The following is a 6000-nucleotide window of genomic DNA, read 5'->3' as shown; positions in this document are numbered from 1 at the left end:
CACCATTGAACAAAGATTGGAGAATATTCAAGAAAACAAAAACATGTGATTATGTAATCATTACTTTTGAGAATTTATGGCCAAGTGGTGATTCATCAAAGGAATCTTCTCCCAACCAATTGGAACTCTCCTCTGCATCAGAAATGTCTCCTAAGATCATACAAGATCGATGGCTAGGGAGTTGATCAAGTGGAATCAAAATTGTCATCATTGCATTTTGGATATTCTTTGAATTTCTTCATAGCCAAGAAACCAAAATGACTTCACTAAACAAGCTCACTCCATCAAACTATACTGAGCTCTTTGCCTATAAATAGAAGTGTCATCCTCCATATAATTCACACCAAAGCAACTCAAAGTTCTTGCTTTCTCACTCTCTCCCTTTTGCTTATCATTTTCAAAAGGTCTTTGGCAAGAAGAATCGATTTCTTCAAACCAAATCTTCTCTTCTGAAAGTAAGCCTTCTAACATCTCAAGGGGGCTTAGTAGAAGTGATCCAGATACCTGGAACACTTCTGGAAGTGCAAGAACACCATCTTCACTTTCAATTTGGAGCAAAGTCAGTTGGAGGAGCACAAAGCAATTCAGAAGGTGTCAAAGCTATTGGAGCATACCAACATGTTCCTTAGGGTATAGTGAAGCAATTCAGATTCCTGCAACACATCTGTAACCACAAAATCACTATCCTCCATGTTCACTTGAAGCTCAAATAGAAGGTATCGAGTAGATCAATTATGAAGTATTCAAGGTGAAATAAGCATTCAGTTAGCATCACTGAGCTACAAGGAAGCTTTTGCAACCATCCAGCCATAGCCAGAAGCTCTCCACCATCACCACGACCTTCAGTTTCAGAGGTAAGTTTTGAACTCCACCTCTTTAATTCGTGCACTCTTTTTGTTAAAACTCAATACTAATTCATTCAGCATCATCAGAGGATTAAAAACCCTCTATCATCAGTCATTTATTCTTCAGAATCTTCATTTAATTTCATTTTCAATTTTTAGGGTTCTTCACGTATTTTAGATAATTCAGTAGATGTAGTTAATATAAATTTATGTTGGTTACATATTTGGAATCGTGAGTGAATTTAGAACAAGTTTCATGTTTACATCTTGACCATTGGTTGAGAATTGAGAAAGTTGGAAATTCAAATTTCCATGAGCTTGAGGTTGAAGACAAAGATGGTGGTGGCGCCATTTTCAAATATTCAGGGGGCGAGTTTAAAATATATTTATTGTAAGGTGTATTCTAAACGAATACATTGTTTAGCTCACTTGGTCACATGCGCTCCTTGCCTCTCTTGTCATAAGGTCTGGGGTTCGATCCCCCCCTCAGACCTTTTGTTATTTTTTTCCATTTTTCCACACTTGTTTCATACATGATCAAATGCGCGCGTGTGTTCTACAAGCTGAGCACATAGCTCAGTTGGCCAGGTTTTTTGTGTTGGTCATGAGGGCGTGGGTTCAAACCATGCTGAGGCCAAAACCAATTTTTTATCACTTGTTTATTTCACTTTTCTTCACAACTTTAACCAATTAATTCACCTATCAAATTAAATCATTTTTGCTTGATTTTTCACACACTTGTCATTTAATATATCTATTTTATGAATAATCAAAAAAAATCACAAAAGTACTATTTATTTGATATATTTTTATTAGGTTTAAAATAGCATGTTTTTAAAGTATTTAAAATACTTTTAATACATGTTTTCATTGAATTTTTAAAACCTAATCACTTTGTAAATATTTTGTGGTAAAACCATAATCATTTAGCTCTTAATTAGGTGTAGACTTTGTCTTTACCCTAACTAAGTTGACTTTTGTCAATTTTCAAACTATTTTCAAACCTCGATCAAACAGACGGTTAAGGTTTTCATTCAACAAAACCTTACATCCAGCAAAACTTTTTCAACTATTTTTCATAGACATCAAATCAATTTCACATGGGCCTCTAATAGAGTGTAATACCCAACACCTTTTCTTTTCATAGTTTGTTTTCAAACTCATCTTTAAACAGAAAAAACTTCTCATCTGTTTGCAAAACTTTCATCTCGGTATTGAAGGGCATTATTCCCGATGAAACTCTTCATATACCTATGTGACCTAGTGTCCATCTTCACTTCTTCTGTTTTCAAAACAAAAACATTTCAAAACTGTTTTCAATAAACATTCAACTGTTTTCAATCAAACTTTCAATCTGTTTTCAAAACAATGACAACTTCAAATCAATTGCACTTGGGCCTCTCCTTGAGTCTAAGACCCAACCTCCTTCTGTACATACATCTTCAAAGGCCTCCACTTCATCCAGGTTAGGCTTTATAGCTTTCAATTTACAAACTTTCATTTAAATTACTGTCAAATATAAACTGTATATATATTGTTTAGAACTCCGTCTGAGAACAACCTTATGACAAATAAACTATATATATATATATATATATATATATATATTATAGGAATATGGCCTAGGATTGAGAATGTCTTCCCGGTGAAGGCTCTTTCCTAATTAGAATTCCTTAGTTCAAACCTCAAGATAAATTATTCCCGGTGAAACATCATGAAAAAAGCCTTAAAACAAAAATAGGGCACATCCACCCAAGAGGAATTATTCCCGGTGAAACCTCTTACCCATTTGCTTAGAGCCAAAATAAGTTCAAAACCAACATAGCTTTCTCTTGTGATATAACAAGGACCCTCGACGACCCTCGATTAGCCTCCTCTTGGGCTTACAATACAAGGACCCACAGGCTTCTTAAAAGCATACTCACAGCTTTCTCTTGAGATTGTATACAAGGACCCATATCTTCAATCTCCAGTGAGTCTTTTCCTTAGTAGAGTCTAGATTCCGCATCTGAAATATCCTCATTCAGAGTCAGCCTTAATCTTGGGCTTTAAACAAGAAGTCTAAAATCAATCTTCATAAGTCAAATTCCCTGGAAAGGGTCAGCCTCCAAAATCACTCCTTCATTTCATAAAAACCCCTGGAAAGGGTCAGCCTCCAAAATCAATCCTTCAAATCCAAATTCCCTGGAAAGGGTTAGCTTCCATCATCCATCTTTCAAACCTTCAAAACTCCCCGGTAAAGTCAATCCGGGGTCAGTCTCAATCACTCAAACAAATTCCCCAGAAAGGTCAACCCTCAACTCTGGGCTTTCATTCATCAATCCCTGCTTAATAAAAGCACAGTCTCCAGAAGGGCCAACCTTCAATCTCTGGACAGCAGAGTAACCCTCAAAAGATTTAGCCTCAACCTTGGGCTTTGTACAAGGAAGATACCCCCCTTTGAGTCAAAATATCCCAAACTGGTAGATCTTTCCCCATCAAGAGTTAGCCATAACCTTGAGCTTTGTACAAGGCAGATAATAGAGTCTCCACAGTGAGTCTTTTCCACTAAGTCGGCCACAACCTTGGGCTTTGTACAAGGCATAAAATAGAGTCATCCATAGTCTCCAAACTCTATTTCCTCAGCAGCCAGCCACAACCTTGGGCTTTGTACAAGGCACAAAATAAAGTCTCCCTAGGTAGAGACAGCCACAATTCTAGGCTTTGTACAGAACACTAAATAAATCAATCAAATAAAATAAACACTCTTCAACTAGAGTCAGCCTCAATTCTGGGCTTTATACAGAACACAAATCCACTCAGTCAAAAGTCAATCCCCAGTGGAGTCATCTCCTAGAGTCAATAAAACCTTTTAAGCTTCAAGCTTGGGCCTCATACAAGCCAGTAAAAATTCAAATCTTTCATACAGTAGATAGACATGATTTATCTCTATAGAGAGATATTTCTCCTATTTCACCACATTCAAAATACAAACAAACAAACATTTCAATTTCAAACATTCTCCCATTTAGGACTCTGAAAGGCATGCTCTGGCACACACACCCAGACTTGTACACTTTCCCTAAACTGGTTGAGAATCTTTCTTTCATTCAGGAGACACGCGACTGGCATACTTTTACATAACCAAGTAAGGTCCCTCTCTTAATGAAACAAGCTGAACTTTTCTGTCACTTAAAAATGTTTGTGTTGGAATAGTAGAAATACCTCTCTGTAAAGATGACTTCATGTCTCTTTCTTGTAAACAGAGATTTAATTCCAAGCTTCAACCTTGAGCTTCAAGCAAGGCACCCAAAAATAATTTCATTTCCCTAATTAGTTCCCCGAACTACAAAAATCTCTGACTTTCATTAGGGATATGTAGGCATGAGATTCACAAGGAATCTCAGCGAGCTAATCAAAAACCAAAAACAGTCAGTCCATCTGTCTTTCATTTCAATTCAATTCTCTCTCTTAACACAAAGGAGAAACTTTCTCAATCAAGCAGCGACACAAACACATAGACACAGAGAAGGTTCCCGTAGAGTACTACGGATATGTAGGGTGCTTAAAACCTTCCCTATGTATAACCGACCTCCCGGACTCCAGAACTTCTGATTAAGTGAAATCCCCACGCCTAGAAAACTCTTAGGGTTTATTTGAGATCTTTTTCTCCTTCCTCCTTGTAGGATAATTAAAAAGTTTGTGTGCTATCGTAGGAAGAACTGAAATAAAATTCATCCCACAAGGGCGCCTTTCTCCTTCCAAATTTCGCGTGAAGGGTCCGGCGTGCCGTCCTCCCAAGTGAAACGGGGAGGTAAAAAAACGACACCACAAATTGTCTCATGGGGGTTACAGGAAACTTGAGGAAAAAATGATTAATAAAAAAGACAACAAATGAGAAATAAAGACTCCATGAGTTGTGATCATAACCCATCTCCACCATTACGACATGAGAAGTGGAAAAGGGTTCGACAAATACCAGATAGAGAGTTCACTTCAGATTCCTCACGAGAAGTCGTTGAGAAAATAATAAGTATGATTTGTTGTGCGTGTGATTTGTTATGTGTAATTTAAATCGCTTTGGTAATAATATATCTTATTCATGTTGTGTATGATTCATTGATTGATAAGGCCAGTCAAGGTTCTTTTGTTCCACAATCATGACATGATATATTAGTATAAGCAATCAGAACAAAGAAGCATGGTGGACGTGTACGTGGTGTTGGAGAAGGAACCTTCATGAGATTATCCTTTGGCACATCGAGAAAAAGCACACACATGCAAAAGAAAGAGATGGACGGGATTATTGAGAAGAAGTTAGAAACCGAATACAAATTGCAAAAGAAAGAGTTAGAAGAGTTAGAGGAGGTGTACAATAAGAAGTTGGAAGATGCATTAACACGGGAGCAAGAAATATGTAGGAGAAATATGGACGAGTCTATTACACTTCTTTTTATTTGTTATTTTTATCAAAAGGTCAAAATATGCATATCTATTTATTTTTATTATTTGTTTTTGTTTTTATTTAATATGCTTTTTTAAAAAATAATTAATTTTTATTTTATTCCTTTTATATCCAAAAAAAGTCAAAAAAATCCAAAAAAAAGAGTCTTAATCTAATTTTTCGTTTATTTTTATTAGTTTTGCATGTCTTGATTGGCAAGTAAAGATATTTAAGAAAATATTGAGTTGGTTGGTTAAAAGTGATTGAAAATCAAAATCAAATCAAAATTTGATTTGAGCTTTTTAGTATTTTGCTTAATATTTGATTTTATTTCTTTATTTGTTGACCTAATTGTTCATTATATATAGAGTCCATATTTTTTATTCTAACACAGACATTTTCACTTCCAATTCTACCAGAAAATTCCCACAACCTACACACTCCTCCCATTCATAATTCTTCCCAAAAAGACCACACATCCTTTACAATGCAGAAGAAACCATAATCCACCACTACCAATTCCTCACCATACATTCAACAAGTCACCATACTCCATTAAACCTCATATCATCACCATATCCAAATTTCCAACCAAACCAAACTCATATAACATTATCACCAACTTGTCAAAATCAACAACCTTTATCAATCATCGTAAAGCAACAAACGAAAATGCAACAACAATATTCTACACAAAACCATTCCAAAACCCTTAACCAAAACCTGCAACCA

Source organism: Vicia villosa, linkage group LG5 (genome assembly GCF_029867415.1).
Source record: "Vicia villosa cultivar HV-30 ecotype Madison, WI linkage group LG5, Vvil1.0, whole genome shotgun sequence".
NCBI classification, from domain to species: domain Eukaryota; kingdom Viridiplantae; phylum Streptophyta; class Magnoliopsida; order Fabales; family Fabaceae; genus Vicia; species Vicia villosa.
The sequence above is the reverse complement of the archived record's forward strand: the minus strand, read 5'-3'. Positions refer to the sequence as shown.